Source organism: Lissotriton helveticus, unplaced genomic scaffold, assembly GCF_964261635.1.
Source record: "Lissotriton helveticus unplaced genomic scaffold, aLisHel1.1 SCAFFOLD_404, whole genome shotgun sequence".
Taxonomy (NCBI): Eukaryota; Metazoa; Chordata; class Amphibia; order Caudata; family Salamandridae; genus Lissotriton; species Lissotriton helveticus.
Genome location: NW_027612035.1, coordinates 256,669 through 274,783, shown reverse-complemented (window position 1 = coordinate 274,783; position 18,115 = coordinate 256,669). Strand labels below are relative to the sequence as shown.

The window sequence follows — 18,115 nt, the reverse complement described above, 5'->3', positions numbered from 1 at the left end:
TTCTATGCTGAGTGAGACTGTTTTTGTATATGAAACATTTCTGGCATTCTGTGCACTGATAAGGTTTTTCCCCAGTGTGAGTTCTTGTATGATCAGTGAGACTGCTTTGATCACTGAAACATTTCTGGCATTCAGAGCACTGATAAGGTTTTTCCCCAGTGTGGGTTCTTATATGCTGAGTGAGACAGCCTTTTTGACTGAAACATTTCTGGCATTCCAGGCACTGATAAGGTTTGTCCACAGAGTGGGTTATTGTATGTCGAGATAGACTCTGTTTGTTGCAAAACCTTTTCTGGCATTCAGAGCACTGATAAGGGTTTTCCCCAGAGTGGGTTATTGTATGTCGTGATAGACTCCGTTTGTTACAAAACCTTTTCTGACATTCAGAGCACTGATAAGGGTTTTCCCCAGAGTGGATTCTCATATGTTCAGTTAAATAAGATTTTTGGTTGAAACTTTTCGGGCATTCAGCGCACTGGTAAGGTTTTTCCACAGAGTGGGTTAATGCATGTCGGTATAGACTCAGTTTGATTCTAAACCTTTTCTGACATTCAGAGCACTGAAAAGGTTTTTCCCCAGTGTGGATTCTCATATGCTCAGTGAGATAAGATTTACGCCTGAAACTTTTTTGGCATACTTTGCACGGAGAGTGTTTTCCCCCAGTGTGGATTCTCATATGCTCAGTGAGATAAGATTTACGCCTGAAACTTTTTTGGCATACTTTGCACTGAAAGTGGTTTCCCCCAGGGTGCATTCTGTCAAATTCTGTGAGATAAGATTTATGGCTGTATCTTTTTGGGCACAGGTAACTTTTTTCCCTAACTTCAGTTATTTTGCCTCGATTTTAGAGTCGGGCTTGTTTAGATAATGTTCAGCACTTATCTCTAAAAGAAATTGTGTGTAATCTTCTCAACACTTGAATTGAGCAAAAAATGTCGGGAAGCAGTCCTGTAACACCTGTTGAAATTTTTCTAACAGATAATAGTCTTTAGGTAATAGCCTCTCCGGCAGCAACTTAATTTGTGACTGAAGTTTTTCTCGAATCTATTTCTATAGGTTCTTAGCAATGCAGTAATAAGGTGTTAATCTGATATTTAATGATTAAACTGATAAGTACCTTTTTGCACTGGTGTAATGGCAGTAACTGAGGGCGTTAGAACGTGCAGAGTACTATTGTGGATCATTAGTCGCACACCTTCAGTTCCTTCTACCCTTTCTACGTTTGGGGTAAGTTTAAGGTTCGTAGTTCTGAGGATGAGGATTTACATTAGATATAGCGCAACAGTGCTCATTTAATCCATTTTTATATTTAACAGTTTTATATATCACTCCTACACAACAGATAATGTTGAGGCGATTTACATAGAATTACAGAACAGTACACAATAAAAAGGAAACAATCTGAGATGGTCATTAACACAATAAAGTGGTGAATTTTTAAGGTTTTCGCAAGAAAGAGCAGAGTGGGTCAAGGTGTTATATCCCAAGGCAGATAGTCTCAAACTTGCGTAACTGGTTAAAAACGGTTGTTGAACAAAGGTGATTTTCCAATCTTTTGGTTGTTATTGTGTTAGCTTCTTTCAGCGTCTTTTCTTTGATGGTATCCAGAAGAAACCTTCAGTTGTAACTTTCTTTTATGCAGTGTGTGCTTCCTCTCTAGAATTACTTGATGCTTTAGTTGAACGTTATTCTGTCATGCTGAGGCAATTTGTCTTTCTGATAATATTTCAGATGAGGATGCTGAAGCGGTCTTTCTACATTATTTCTGATGCTGTGTGCACAGATATGGCTTTGCTCTGGGTTAATGAAATGCAAAATTAGAGACTTCACTTACAGGTATAGTACTTTCCTCGCCACACTTAGATTTTTGGAAATTGTTTAAAAGTAGAATGCTGGATGTCCTTCAATTTTTCAAAATAATCCTTCTTTTGGCACTGACATTCACTTGCTTAGTGCTAAATCTTGCTTTCTTCGTCCGTAATTTCAATCACCTATAGTATTAAAATTAAATAGTTAATACATGTACATTTCCAAAAATATAATTTACAAGCCAAATCAATGCGGAAGTTTGAATATGCTGAGCTGTTTTTCAGACAGAGCAGAGTGCAGAATGGTAGCATGAGAGTACTTGGATGTAGGAGTGAGGTTTTGTAGAATTTTCAACATTTTATTAAGCTCACAAAGAATACATGTACCCTATGGAGTTGCAACATCGAATCCCAAAGGCAGATTTGAAAGTCATATGGACTGGCACCAAACAGATATTAAAAAACTATATACTATTAATGAATTTGTAATGCAGATTTCTGGGAAGGGAATGACTCCTCCACAGACAACAGGCGTTTTCCCCTGCCCTGAGTTACCACCTACTTGTATCTGGTTTCCTGACTTTTGAGTTTTGGCCTCTGCCTCAAGCAAATCTATTGTGTGCTGCGAGGACTATGCCTAGACCAGGGGTCTCCAACCTTTTGTGTAGTCAGAGCTACTTCTGGCCAGTGAAAATCATCGTGAGCTACTGAACCCGAAGCAACTCGCGCATTTTTCCGAGAGACCCCCTCCCACGCCCAGTTTCATTGACTTTAAGCCTAATTTCATCAGAGCCCATACTGTGCATTTCTGCCCTGCGTTTCACTTGTTTTTTGTGCCTTTCTGCCCTGTTTCACTCGTTTTCCCCTTGTTTTTTGTGGCTTCTGCTCTCTGTTTCACTCGTTTACCCCTTGTTTTTTGTGCACTTCTGCCCTCTGTTTCACTCGTTTTTTGTGCCCTTCTGCCCTGTTTCACTCGTTTTTGTGCCCTTCTGCCCTCTGTTCCCTTGTTTTTTGTGCCCTTCTGCCCTCTGTTTCACTCGTTTTCCCCTTGTTTTTTGTGCCCTTCTGCCCGCTGTTTCCCTTGTTTTTGTGCCTTTCTGCCCTATGTTCCACCCGTTTTCCCCTTGTTTTTGTGGCCTTCTGCCCTCTGTTTCACTCGTTTGCCCCTTGTTTTTTGTGCCCTTCTGCCCTGTTTCCCTTGTTTTCTGTGGCCTTCTGCTCTCTGTTTCCCTCGTTTTTCGTGCCCTTCTGCCCTCTGTTTCCCTCGTTTTTTGTGGCCTTCTGCCCTCTGTTTCCCTCGTTTTTCCCTTATTTTTTGTGCCCTTCTGCCCTCTGTTTCCCTCGTTTTTTATGGCCTTCTGCTCTCTGTTTCACTTGGGTTTTTTTTGGCCTTCTGCTCTCTGTTTCACTCGTTTTCCCCTTGTTTTGTGTGCCCTTCTGCCCTGTTTCCCTCATTTTTTGTGCCTTTCTGCCCTCTGTTCCACCCATTTTCCCCTCGTTTTTTGTGCCCTTCTGCCCTCTGTTTCACTTGTTTTCTCCTTGTTTTTCGTGCCCTTCTGCCCTGTTTCCCTTGTTTTCTGTGGCCTTCTGCTCTCTGTTTCACTCGTTTTCCCCTTGTTTTGTGCCCTTCTGCCCTCTGTTTCCCTCATTTTTCGTGCCCTTCTGCCTGTTTCCCTCGTTTTTTGTGGCCTTCTGCCCTCTGTTTCACTCGTTTTCCCCTTGTTTTTTGTGCCCTCTGTTTCCCTCGTTTTTTGTGCCCTTTTGCCCTGTTTCCCTCGTTTTTCGTGCCCTTCTGCCCTCTGTTTCTCTCGTTTTTTGTGGCCTTCTGCCCTCTGTTTCACTCGTTTTCCCCTTGTTTTCCGTGCCCTTCTGCCTTCTGTTTCCCTCTTTTTATGTGTCCTTCTGCCCTGTTTCACTCATTGTCCACTTGTTTTTTGTGCCCTTCTGCCCTCTGTTTCCCTCGTTTTTTGTGCCCTTCTGCCCTCTGTTTTCCTTGTTTTTTGTGGCCTTCTGCTCTGTTTCACTCGTTTTCCCCTTGTTTTTTGTGCCCTTCTGCCCTCTGTTTCCCTCGTTTTTTGTGGCCATCTGCCCTGTTTCACTCGTTTTCCCCTTGTTTTTCGTGCCTTTCTGCCCACTGTTTCCCTTGTTTTTTCAGGCCTTCTGCTCTCTGTTTCACTCGTTTTCCCCTTGTTTTGTGCCCTTCTGCCTTCTGTTTCCCTCGTTTTTTGTTTGTGCCCTTCTGCACTCTGTTTCCCTTGTTTTTCGTGCCCTTCTGCCCTCTGTTTCCCTTGTTTTTTGTGGCATTCTGCCCTCTGTTTCACCCGTTTTCCCCTTGTTTTTCGTGCCTTTCTGCCCTCGTTTTCCACTTGTTTTTCGTGCCCTTCTGCCCTCTGTTTTCGTCGTTTTTCGTGCCCTTCTGCCCTCTATTTCATTCGTTTTCCACTTGTTTTTCGTGCCCTTCTGCCCTCTGTTTCCTTCGTGTTTCGTGCCCTTCTGCCCTCTGTTTCCCTTGTTTTTTGTGGCCTTCCGCCCTCTGTTTCACCCGTTTTCCCCTTGTTTTTTGAGTCCTTCTGCCCTCTGTTTCCCTCGTTTGTCGTGCCCTTCTGCTCTCGTTTTCCACTTGTTTTTCGTGCCCTTCTGCCCTCTGTTTTTGTAGTTTTTCGTGCCCTTCTGCCCTCTATTTCATTCGTTTTCCACTTGTTTTTCGTGCCCTTCTGCCCTCTGTTTCCCTCGTTTTTCGTGCCTTTCTGCACTCCGTTTCCCTCATTTTTCGTGCCCTTCTGCCCTCTGTTTCATTTGTTTTCCACTTGTTTTTCATGCCCTTCTGCCCTCTGTTTCCCTCGTATTTCGTGCCCTTCTGCCCTCTGTTTTACTCTTTTTTTGTGGCCTTCTGCCCTCTGTTTCACCAGTTCTCCCCTTGTTTTTTGTGCCCTTCTGCCCTCTGTTTCCCTCGTTTGTAGTGCCCTTCTGCCCTCGTTTTCCACTTGTTTTTCGTGGCCTTCTGCCCTCTGTTTCCCTCGTTTTTTGTGCCTTTCTGCCCTCTGTTTCCCTCATTTTTCATGCCCTTCTGCCCTCTGTTTCATTCGTTTTCCACTTGTTTTTCGTGCCCTTCTGCCCTCTGTTTCCCTCTTTTTTCGTGCCCTTCTGCCCTCTGTTTCCCTCGTTTTTCGTTCCCTTCTGCCCTGTTTCATTCGTTTTCCACTTGTTTTTCATGCCCTTCTGCCCTCTGTTTCCTTTGTTTTTCATGCCCTTCTGCCCTCTGTTTCCCCTCGTTTTTCGTTCCCTTCTGCCCTCTGTTTCCCTCGTTTTTTGTGCCCTTCTGCCCTCTGTTTCCTTCATTTTTCGTGCCCTTCTGCCCTGTTTCCCCTCGTTTTTCGTTCCCTTCTGCCCTCTGTTCCCCTTGTTTTTCGTGCCCTTCTACCCTCTGTTTCCCTCGTTTTTCGTGCCCTTCTGCCCTCTGTTTCACTCGTTTTCCACTTGTTTTTTGTGTGCCCTTCTGCCCTCTGTTTACATTGTTTTTCGTGCTGTTCTGCCCTCGATGACGTCACAGGGGTCATACTCTCACAAGAAGAGTCTGCAGCACCAGGAGAGGAACGTCATCCTCTTCACCCGCCCCCACCCTCAGCTAAGCTCCATTCCGAGCGGCTAGTTTGGGTGAGGGCGGGCAAATGCAGCCGGAAAAGTAAATAGCCCATGAAGGGCTACACAAGCTACTCCCAGGGTCTCTGTGAGCTACCGGTAGCTCGCGATCGACCGGTTGGAGACCCCGGGCCTAGACCTATCCCTCAACTATGGTCCAGAGTGTGAGTCAAGGGCAATGAAATTAAGGCGTACTTTCATGTGTTCATTTTATTCCACCTTTTTCGGCACCTGGATTTACTGGGTGCAGAAAACCAGGACACAATCTTTTTCCAGACAGAAAACTTAAGACTGAAAAGACGCATAAGACTCTGGGTGCAGCAGAAGCAGCCAAGACTTATGCTGGTTTTTTTCACTAACTGGGGGAAACACACAATTCTTCCCTCTGTTGGTGTTCACAGTTGTTGTCTGCCTGTGATTCGGTGTTGAGTGCAGAGCGTATCGATTAGAGCCGAGGGGCCGAGCAGAGGAGGAGTTGATGAGCAAGCGGAGCGGAGCCTGGGACGACTGCCAGGGTTTGTTTTGTGACCGGTTCCCGCTTCACCCGCGTCCTGTTATATGGTCGCTTTAAGTTCTACGGATCTGCGATGGAGGCAGGAACGGCCGCTGCCAGCACCGCAGAGGTCACCTTCTATCCAGACTACACGGCAGCGGTGGCACAACAACGACGAAATTTCACGGAAGTGAAAAGGGAACTCCGTTCTAGAGAACTCAAATACTCAATGCTCCTCCCAGCGAAGCTGCATGTTGAAGCGGAGGGAAAAACGTGTTTTTTTGAATCGCCCAAAGATGCGCAAGACTGTTTGGAGGGCTGGCGGCAGACAGGGAAACCCAGGAACTGGGAAGAAAGACAAAATAATCGATAATGGAAAAGACAGAAGCCCACAACAAACTGCATCACTGAAGAGAAGCTATGACTTGGCTTTTTAAGGATTAAGGACCTCACAGGCTGCCACGCTTCACAACACAGCAGTAGGAGACTATGATATGGACACGGCCCGAGATTGGGTGGTGAGCGCAGGGTGGTGGGTACTGTTACATTGACCTTCCTTACAATGGGTCGATTAAGGGCGTGATACACAGGCAAGTTATGAAGACTCCTACAGGTAGGACCTACTGTGATGTTGGTAGCGCTGCATGGACATTGATGGGTGGGAAGGAGGCTATAACAGTCACGGTAGTCTCACCCTCACGAACACTACATTTTGTTCTGGGAAGTAAGCACTCTGCTCAGTTGGGGGTGGTGGATGGTTCTGTATCCGCCGGGCAGGGAGGCAGGGTGGGGGGTTGGGATTTTGATAGCGATAAGTTTCGGTTTGTTTTGGTCTCTGGTGAACAATGACCACTTTCTTCAGGGACTACAATTGTTTATCGGTGGCCATAATGAGCAATTGGAGATGGGGACAGTCACAGATCCGATGTGGGGGAGGGCAGGGTTTGGGATTAGGGGCCAAGGATTCTTGAAGCAACTGCTACAATGTTTACGTTTAATATGTTACGTTATTTCAAGGAACAAGTTAACGTGTCAACTATACAATCTATGCGCACACAGGGCAGGTCATGTACAGCAGGTATCAAGTAGTCACTGACCATAGGATATACATATCAAGCACGACGTGACACCACATGAGGGGCGGGAGACCAACACTCAGTTACCACTTCAGCCGGGCCCCCCTTGTCCATAATTTCGTGGAACGTAGATGGGTTGGGTCATAAGATTAAACGAGGGCTGGTCCCACAGTACCTGAAGCGCAAGGGGCCCTAGATTGTTCTACTCCAGGAAACACATTTGACAGGAACAACATGCAAGGCACTAGATAGATGGGGCTTTAAAATGGTAGCTCGCGCTGAGTTCACATCTGGCTCTAGAGGGGTGGGAATCCTAGTCCATAAGAGCTCCACATTCATGATTAAGAACACTTGGACTGATGCACAGGGACGGTTTGCGGTACTAACTGGGCAGTGGGAAGGTAGGTTGTATCACGTGCTCTCCGTTTATGTTCCCCCTACACTTCACAGGCAAGCAATTCAGGACCTCGGGAGGCTAACCACAATAGAGGACAATACACATTTCTTGCAAGACATTAGGATGCCTACGCTTTCCCCGGAAGCCAGGGAAGACCTAGATGCTGAGCTCTCGTCGGAAGAATTGGGGCGGGCACTGGCGGCACTCAACACAGGGAAAGCAATGGGTCCAAACGGGCTACCAGTAGAGCTGTACAAAAAAGTGGCGGGTCTGATCACACCTCACTTACTTAACATGTACAATGACTGCCTGGAGGATGGCAGGCTGCCACGGGATCAGCGAATAGCCACAATTGTGGCAGTGCACAAACCGGGCAAACCTGCGCATATGGCAGCCTCTTACCACCCAATATCGCTGATGAATACGGAAGCCAAAATACTGGCCAAAGCGTTGGCACTCCGACTACAGCCACACCTCAAGGACTTGGTTCACCCGGACCAATCAGGGTTCATGCCGGGATGTAACACCTCCCTTAATCTACGGAGGGTGCATGCCGTTATGGCCCGTACACCAGAGATACAGAAAGATGCAGCCATCCTTTCCTTGGACGCCACTATGGCCTTTGATTTAGTGGAATGACCGTTCCTCTTTGCGGTACTTGGCCCGAAATTCTGTGCATGGATAAAACTTTTATAAACGGAACCCCTCGCGCAAGTAGTAGCAAACGGAAGATAATCAAGAGAATTCAAACTAGGAAGGGGTACCAGGCAGGGATGTCCGCTGTCGCAGCTGCTATTCGCCCTAGTGGTGGTACCGCTCGCTGCATGGATCAGGCAGGACGTCTCCATTCATGGAATGAGATGGGAGGAGGACTGGGAGGATCGTATCTCGCTATATGCGGACGACGTGCTCGTATATTTAACATCCCCGGCGAGATCATTAGTGTTCCTACTAGACATTTTTACTGCATACGGGAAAGTATCCGGCTACACTATTAACTGGACGAAATCGCTACTCTATGTATTGCACGGGCCTACACCCAAAATCCCGGCGGGATGCGAACTGCAGATCGTGACCAGAGATTTCAAGTACTTAGCAATATATGTCACCCCATCAGAGTCCATATTCATGGAAGAAAATTTTATGAGTCCCCTGAATGACTCCGAGCGGACGTAAAACACTGGAGATCCCTCCCGCTGACGCTCCTGGGTAAAGCTGCACTATTTAAAATGCTAGCCCTTCCGAGATTCCTTATATGCCCTACAAAATACCCCATTTCCTGTCCCCCCTAAGTATTTCAAATCCATTGAAGCAGAAGTAACAACCCTTTTGTGGGACGGTAAACCCCCCCGGATAGCACAACACAAACTGGTTCGGAGTTGGTATGACAGTGGTATTGCTCTACCGAATGTTAAACTCTACTACTGGGCATCACAACTGATGACAATAAATTAATGGTTGCACGTCCCACAGGACGAACGAGCATACAGGTTGGACCGCAGCCTCCTGCCGGCAGACCGACTGATGAGGGCGCTTTACACCTACGGAAAACAGGAAGGACTTACAGGACCAACGGCACACACGATTAAAATATGGCACGCCGCACAGAGGGCCTTGGGATGGGAGGGAGCGTTGACACAAGCCACTCCCCTCTGGGACACGAGAAAACTGGGCATACTGGCGAACACAAAGGGATTCAAAGAATGGGACCTAATTGGTATCTCTAAAATAGGCGACCTATGGGCGAAAGGAGAGATAATATCATTTGAAAACTTGCAAGCGAGGTATAAGATGGCAGACTCGGAACGATTCCGTTACATACAGATACGACACGCATTACAAAGTGCAATTCCCCCAGAGACCAAATTGGTGGAATCCTCCCCTCTGGAGGATAGGCTCCTCACGGACTACATGGAAAAAAAGGCAACCTCCTACACATACAAGAAACTGATCAATAATCAACCAGACCCCCTGATAGCACTAAAGGGAAAATGGGAGACTGAATTGGGAGATATCGAGGAATCTGATTGGATGGACGCCCTAGCATCAGCCCGAGAGGCAGCGATCCCATCCCGACTTAAACTCATTCAACTGAAAATATTACACCAAACATATTATCCTCGCACCACGATATTTAAACTGAGACACACACCAGATCACCTTTGCCTCAGAGGGTGTGGAGGTATTGGAACATTTTACCAAGAGTATTAGCGATAATTTCAGAGGTGGGAGGAGCAGAAGTGATATATGGATTGATGTAGCCTGATTACTGTGTTAAGTTAGCATGAGCTTTTTGTGAGTTTAAACACCATTTTTCCTTTCTGTTGCTTTTTGCACACGACACACATCTGCTGCTTTAGCTTTGAGCCTAGTAAAATGTTTTCGGTTCATACGAGAATAATATGTTGTTACACTGATATCAGCCTTGCTTGGAGAGCTATGTCTGTACAGGGAGTGCTGAAACCTTCAAGGATATCTCAACACAGTAGTTGTTATGAGCACTGATCTTCACACGTCCCTAGACATAACATACATGCAGCTGCAGCCAAGTTCTGGCTTTAGGCGCGTTTTATATTGCTTTGCACAAGAGCATAACACACACTTGATGGTGCCTTGCATGCAGAGCTGGTTGCTGATGATGTGATCCCTTACCACTAGGATCTTGAGGTATGGGGCCGCTCTGCTAAAACCCACAAGAGACCTTCTTAGATATAATATAATATACTAGCTAGGGAGGGTGATAATTAGGTTTTGTTAAACCCTATTCATTTTAACATAATACTATGCTTGCACCGTTTGTGTTATATGGACTAGTGATTATGTTGATTACTTTTGTTTCTTATAATATGTTTGCTTGTATTAGCTAAGATACTGCGCTTGAGAGCACTGCATTAGTGAATAAACATTTCAAATATGCACGTGTCCTCTTTTACTCCTTGTTCTGGATTGAAATTATTGTATAACGAAAGAGTGTTCATGTGTTCCAATGAGACACTGTAGCTAGTCTGGTAGGGGATTTTTGGCTGCTAAGGTGAGTTTTGGGACATCCTAATTCACTGAGGTTCCAAGCCTCTATGCACAGTTCTGTCTGAGCACGGAATCCCTGCGACAATGGGCCCAATCGTTGGTGGTCTTATAGCGTGATACTTGAGTAGTACATCATTCAGTCCTTAACACCTTCACTATTGTTTCCGGTTAAGGGCGGTGTCGGACAAACCTACCTGTATTAGTATAGGGCTTTTGAAGCTTGAATCTTTTTAAACGGTTTCCTTGAATTACTACCCAGTTGTGCTACAGGGTTGACTTTGTACCTTTTTCTTTCTGTGTCGCTATGGCCGCGGTGGACATTCCGCAGAATAGTCGTATTGCGGTGCGCAATCATTTGCAAAATTATAATGTTCCCGTGGATAGCAAGGCAGTAATTAGGTGGTGAGTGCAGAGGTGGCTTACCCTTACGAAATCTTTTATTCGTGGGTGACCTTCCCGGCGGTGGACAGAACTTCAGGTGCGTTCCATACGTACACTCCCACTGCTGTGCCAAATAAGTATACTCCGTATAGGGCACAAAGAAATTCCTATTGATACTTGGCAGCACCGCGTTTGGTTTAATGGCGCCCTACCCCATTCATTATCTGCCCCGAGGTTAGGTCCTTTGTCCATTCCAGGTGCAACTTGGCCTGTCTTGGCTGAATTTACACCTCATCCTCAGCACGGGGCATGTCCCGTAGCTGAGATCAGACGGCTACATGTAGTCGCAATTAGCGTGATTAGTTAGTTAGTGCAATACATCACCCGCAATCTCCCGGGCGGGGCCCCGGATGGTGCGGCGCTTCCTGCCGGACAGGGCGGTATGAAACCTAGTCCCCTTATGGTCAACGCTGTGATGGGCAGGCGTCCCCAGGAACAGGATGATTTTCCTTTCTGGCTTGCCGAGAAGTTTGACCAGCTGGAAGCAGTATTTCCTAACACATCTCCTGGTGAGAAACACAGGATTCTGACAATTAGCTTGCCAAAGGATTTGACCCCCGAAATCGGTGACTGTGAGACCTGGTGTAAAACATTGGCAGCGGTCTACGCGAGGTGTTACGGCACTCCGTCTATGACTGTCCTGCCGACGGTCCTTAAACGTGTTCAGGATGACCACGGACCGGAGGCTGCGGTTGAATTGGGTATGCGCCTCTGTGGTTCCTTTGATGTGGTTTCCGATCTCATACTTGCTAATGTCAAGGGGGATGCGGTGAACTTTCACGTTGCCAATGCTTTGCAGGCGGTTCCCGATGCCGATAAACCCCGACAGTTGGCGAAAATTATTGTGGCGGCTTATAAAACAGTGGGCCGCAATAGTAGGGGCCTCAAGCCTTTTTCTAGTGAAGAGAAAAAACAACCCCAAGGGCAGAAGTCGGAAAGCGACGACCAGCCCAAGTCCCAAAAACAAAATTGGCCTAAAAAACAGAAACAGGGAAAACAACAGCAACAGCAGAAACAGGAGTCTCGTCCTGTGTCTCCAATGCCTGCGCCCACAGAACATGTTTATGACTTGCGCGATCGCGTGATGATAAAGTCACCTGATCGTTTTCAGGTTCCTGACCAACGCTCTCCTCGTTCTTTTCAGGAAACATCTGCCCTTTCGACCGGTGGTGGAGGAGGCGGCAGGGGTCGGGGTGGCCAACAAGGACGTGACCAGCCCCGCCAGAAAGACGGCAAGGGCAAACAGGACGATTCTTCACCGAAGAGACCCCAGTTTCAGAAGAAGAAAGCCGCTGCTTTAACAGCACACAGATATGCCACAGATAGTGAGAACCCAGCTTCGGAATCAGACATGGGCTCTGACCTTGCTGGACAGCGCAGCGGAGATTACCATAGTGCGAGAGGCCCTGCGTCCACTACTGAAGGTGACAGCGACTGACCGTTATGTTGTTGTTGAGACAGCTGACACTAGAGTAGCTCCCCCTGACAGGATCTATGAAATTGTCTTATTCATTGAGGGTGACATTCAACGCACTATAGAAGGGGTATTTTGGGAGAACCTTATGACTACCTTTGACATTTTGTTAGTGGAGGCTGACTGGCCCCCACCTTTTGTGCTCGCAGCTCCGAGAGGGGAGGAGGTAATCCTCCCTAGTTTTGCGCACACAGTTTCGAAGGAGCATGCGCTGAATTTTGGGGAAGAGTGGGCTAAGGCTCTTGCGCCAGCTCTGTATCGTACACACTGTGGGTGGGATACATTTTCCCCACACCACGAAATTCCTTTACGGTCTATGCCACAGCCTCAACCTCAATATCCCATAAAGCGTGAAGCAAAGGCTTCCGTTGCGGAAATCCTTGAACAATTAGAATATCAGGGTGTTATTGAAACTTGTGTGTCACCTATGAATAACCCTCTTTTTACTGTAACCAAGCCTGACGGTTCATATCGTTTGGTATTGGATTATCGGCATTTAAACTCGCATTGCCGTACTTGTGCAGTACAGAATACTCACGTCTCTGCTTTAGTGGATAGTCTTGTGCATAAGCGGTTTAAAACCACGCTTGACATTTCCAACGGTTTTTATGCCCACCATTTGGATGGTCTTAGTTCCCAATGGACCTCCTTTACTTGCGGCGGTGTCCAAAAACATTTCAAACGTTTACCGATGGGCTACAAGAATAGTCCTGTAGTGTTTGCTGCCCGCATAGTCTCTCTCTTAGAGAGGGTTGACCCAGATGCTTGTTCATATGTGGATGACATTTATTTCAGGATGACGAACTGTGGGAGCATCTGTGAACATGAATATGCTTTGGTCTTACGATAGAGATGTTGAAATACAATGGCAAAATTACTTATGGTCAATTCCAAGTTTTTCATCAACAATGGGTATGAGGGAACATAAGAATGAAAACATCAGCAAGACTCTTGTATAAGAATTAGAAACCATAGGCCTAAGATGGCAAAATGGGCGATTTCCTCAAGATTTGCCAAAAGCATGGACTTTTCAAGCAGGGGATCATAGTGCTAGAATAGATTATACAATAGCATTGTTGAATCTATTTCATAAAATGTTGTCTTATCGGAAAGAGGGAATATATATAAACGACCACGATCAACAAATAATTGAGTTAAACCTAAATGGCCTAAGATTTGAAAACTATAGGTCACTTCCGGGAGAAATAACGACAGTAAATTATAAGAAACTTTATTGGTCAGATAACACCAAAGATTCTATTACAAACACTGCGCAGGCAATTGTGGATTTTCACTTCGAAGGAGATTACTCGAATGCTGTCGAAAAATGGTCTCGCTTCACAAAGCAATTAATTACCACGATCTCAATAATATGCTAATAAGGGTCAGTGGAGGAAAAAACCAGCATGTTCATTGGTGAAAATTTCGTTTGAAAGCCATCAATTAAAAAAACGACGTAACAGAATCCTGAGATTGGTAAAAAAAAAGTTCCCAGTAATTGTTATATACGGATACCTGGACAAGAGTCCGGCTAGGGAATGGTTCAAAGCTTTCGAGGAAAATAAAAAAAACTCAAGGCCTAAAGCAAGGGTGTGTTTTAGCTCCATATTTATTTAATCTATTTTTATCAGACTTTACCCTTGCAATGAACTTATTATACGCTGATGACGTCGTCCTGCTAAGCCAAACAAGGGTAGGACTGCAGCAATTAATAAACAAAACATCAATGTATTCAATTGAGAACAAAATGACAATAAACGAAACCAAAACAAAAGTATTGGAAGTCAGTACCAAGAATCGGAAGGGCAGTCAATACAAAGGGTACCACCAAAAGCGAGAGCTAGAAAAAGTTCAATGTTATAAATATCTTGGGATACTGTTTGACGAGAAAAGATCTTTTTCATACCATAAAATGCAGATGAAGAAAAGAGCCAAAAGTCTACAAGGGACTTTTCGCCTACTTTATAGCTCCTTGGGAGGCCCAACTTATACCCCATTAATAAAAGTAATGAATGCGAAATTGCTCCCGAGCCTTATATGTAAGTGAAATACTCGTGGCTTGATGCCGCCCAGTCGGCATGCCCTAGACCTGAGACGCTGGCGCTGCTTTGCCAAAAGCATACCGAACAGTCCTACCTTGGTACAGAGGGTCGAGCGCGCCGCTTTGGGGAGGGGGACCGCCAGGGTCGTAAACTTGCTAACCTCCTACGTCCACCGCGCGTTGCCTCCTCTATACCTGCTCTCAGTGATGGAGCCTGGACTGGACCACCTCTCCGGAAGATATTAAATCCTGTTTTCTCGACTTTTACTCTCGCCTCTATTGTGCTGGCACTCCCTTGCCACTGGAGCAGTTCGACCAATATTTTGAGTCCTTCGCCCTCGTCTGGCTCGAAGACTACCATCGAAAATTTCTTGATGAGCCATTCTCCAGGGAAGAAATATTGGCAGCCATCAACAGCTTACCTAGCGACAAGGCCCCTGGCCTGGATGACCTGCCTGCCTCGTTCTACAAATCGTTTGCTGACATCCTGGAACCGCATCTGGCGGCCATGTATAATGAGTCTTTCGACACCGGGCTATTCCCGCAGTCCCTGCGCGAAGCATTGATAAATTTGCTCCTTAAACCTGACAAGCCTGCCGACCGTCGTGACTCCTACCGTCCTCTTTCCCTAATAAACATAGATAATAAAATCTTCGCCAAATCTCCCTGATCAATCTGGCTTCATACCTGGCAGGGCAACCTCACATAATTTTTGCACCATTTTATCTGTCCTGCATCAAGTTAACCCTAACTTGCCGGCCGTGGCCGCACTACTCGACGCCACCAAGGCGTTCGATAGAAAAATAGATCAGACTGCTTGATCTAAAAAGGAAGGGCCGTCCGATGTATTTACACCGACGGCACCCAAGAAAGGCTGGACACATGACAATCCACCTGACTGGCACTAGATCAGGCAGACGATTCGTTAGTTGGACATCGCTAACCATAAGGATGTGGGGTGAGTGTTATTAGGGCCGAAGCCTTGCTGATTATATGTAGAATAACAGGTCTGGGAGGTCACTACTGACTAGGGCAGTTTAGCAGCTGCACAGGCCTTGGGCATTGATCCTTAATATGTGACGCGCCACTGGTGACTGGAGCTGGCTAGCCACAACGCTAGCCTCTGGTATTCATTACAGGCAGGGTAACACTACATGTCAATATTGACTGGAACTGGTTGGCAGTAGAGTTGAACTCTGGTTTTAAATATTAGCAGGATTTAAGGTACAGGGGTCAATACTGACTGGAGTTACTTAGCAGGATAATAGGTCTCAGGGAGCCAATACTGACTGAAGCTGGTTAGTATGATCACTAGTCCCAAGGTGCTACTAATGACTCAAGTTGGCTAGAATGATAACAGGTCCCAGGGGCCAGTACTAACAGGAGCTGGCTAGTAGGCTTACATACAGGCGCAAGGGGCCACTACTGACTGGAGCTGGCTAAAAGAATAACAGGCCCATGGTTGGTGGGGGTGCGAGTAGCACCAGTGACCGGAGTTGGCTAGAAGCATTGACAACATTTGGTATTGATTAAATGCAGGATTCCAGGTCACAGGAGGCACTGCTGAATACAGCTGGATAGCAGCAGTGGTGGCCTCTAGGAAGAAGGAATTGAGAAAGCATAACTGGATATACTGGTTTCTTTAATACCGATAATTGGTTAAACTATGCGTTCAGTTACAGATAATGTTTCTGGGACTGAACCCCCGGAACAGTATACTGTGATTTGATTGTTTTATTTTAGCAAATGTACATAGCAGATATTGGCCCTTCCTTGTATCACAAACATGATCGGATCCCTGCCTCAGAGCGCACTTCTTACAGACAAGTATGGGGTTATCATGTTGCTGCTAAAAGCTCCTTACCTGTGCGAGTTATCGGGAACGATGCAGGAGGCAGACCCAAACCAGCCACACATGGAGATCAATGACAAATACTGAAGAATTAACAGAGCTTCCAAGCTGGTGACCATTACTTAATTGACCTTGAAAATAAAAGACACGTTTTTAGTATTCTGGTGACTCATGACCATAAAAAACAAAGGTTATAAATTCAATATTGTGTCAAATACTTAAAAAATGGAACTGGATGTGCTGAATCAGATGTTGCCCCAGGTCATGAGTGACACCTTCCACCACTATTGCTTATGGGACTTGTAGTTTTGTTTTTCTCATTAAAAGGATGGGCTCTAAAGTCCCAGTGTTATAAGCGATGTTGGTCAAAATCAGAGGCCTGAGTGAGGGTGAAGCATGACACGGCTCTGCTTAGCAGTGAGATGACTGACAGTTCCACAGCCCTTCCATTCTTTGACAGACAGAGGTTCATCGGCCTTTCATATTTTTTTGCAACAACAAAGAAACTTTTATTGCAAGATAACTTGTGTTATTATTCCAGCAGAACGAAATGCCATTCCTAATGTTTACGTCATTTTAAACACAAACACAGAAAAATGTATGGCCAGTGTTGTTCTTCTGCCTGTTAAAAGACAATCTCCATTAATGTGTCAGGAAATAAAATACAATGAGAAACCCTACTCTATGGCAGGGTGCTGCCTGCCACTATATTGCAGGTTACTTTCAACATAATCTGATCTATACATACATACTCCAGGGTGCTGCCAGCTATCGGGTGTACACACAGCAGTCTGGAGCCACTCAGGAAGGAGGTAAGCTCTACATTTCTTCTTAAGCCCTTAGGTTACATTCACAGCCTGATAAGTATGGAGAACTTTATCTGCGCTCTAACTGTGCCGAGCAGATACACGTAGCCCAACATAGTCTGTGTTGTGTGCTGGGTGATGCCTGGCATCTTATTATCGTTGGCGGGAGGATGAAGCTCTGATAGGAGCTACTACAACAAGAGCAGAGAAACAGGACCACAGATCGCCACAGAGTGACAACTGCCCAGAAGCTGAAGAAAGAACTCTGGAACAGCAAACCGCCTGCGCCCTGGAGATTCTCCAGGGTAAGCAAATGATGGTAATGAAATGCAAACTGCAGCATTAAGGTCACACACTACAACATCATTCCCTTAAAACAAAAGGTAACAGCCTACAAGAAAAAACAAAACAAAAAGCAACAAAACTAGAAAATGCATTTCCAAATGCTGCAAAAGAGAAACAGTTAATACAATTGAAAAATATTAAACTTTGTTGGTACCTTAGTAATGTGCTTACTTCTTGGCTTCACTCCATCTGCAGCAATAACGCTCTGAAAGGAGAAATTACTGCTGTGAGTCTCAGAGTCTTCAGTGTTCCTGGTCTCAGTCATGAAGACTGCGGTGTCGGAAGATAACTTTCTCTTATTTGGCTTTATAGTTCCACCAGTCACGGCATTGCTTTTAGCAGACACGCTACTGTCAACAGCATCATAACTTCAGGCAGATCAGCAAAGCGGATCTCACCACTCACACTGGGTGAATATTCAACAAGCAGGGTCTCGGCTTACCAAACAGAACAAAAGAATCGGGTCTCATAACCATACCCAGAGCCACAGCTAGCTCTGCCGCCACTTGAGCATACCCAAACACCTCAGCACTTAAGCACCAGTCCCAGGAGAGACCATCTGTGAAGACTTGGTAACTGGTACTACTCCTGGGTCAGCACAAGCAGCATCATGGACAGCGTCTAACACCACTGCCACAAACATTCATGAACATTCAAATCCTCGTCACCCAAACTATCCAAAAATGGCTTTCTAGATAAGCAGCCAGGCCTGTAGT

The 18,115-nt window shown here is 45.8% G+C and overlaps 1 long non-coding RNA gene across 1 annotated transcript; it reads right to left on the bottom strand.

Moving 5' to 3' along the window:
• Positions 1 to 1,321: 1,321 nt before the first annotated feature.
• LOC144807613 (uncharacterized) lies at positions 1,322 to 17,705 on the bottom strand. Its single transcript, XR_013606358.1, has 3 exons — positions 17,554 to 17,705; positions 16,261 to 16,379; positions 1,322 to 1,991 (listed from the first exon to the last, which is right to left on the bottom strand). It is a non-coding gene; the product is annotated as an uncharacterized LOC144807613 (long non-coding RNA).
• Between the last annotated feature and the right edge of the window lie 410 nt (positions 17,706 to 18,115).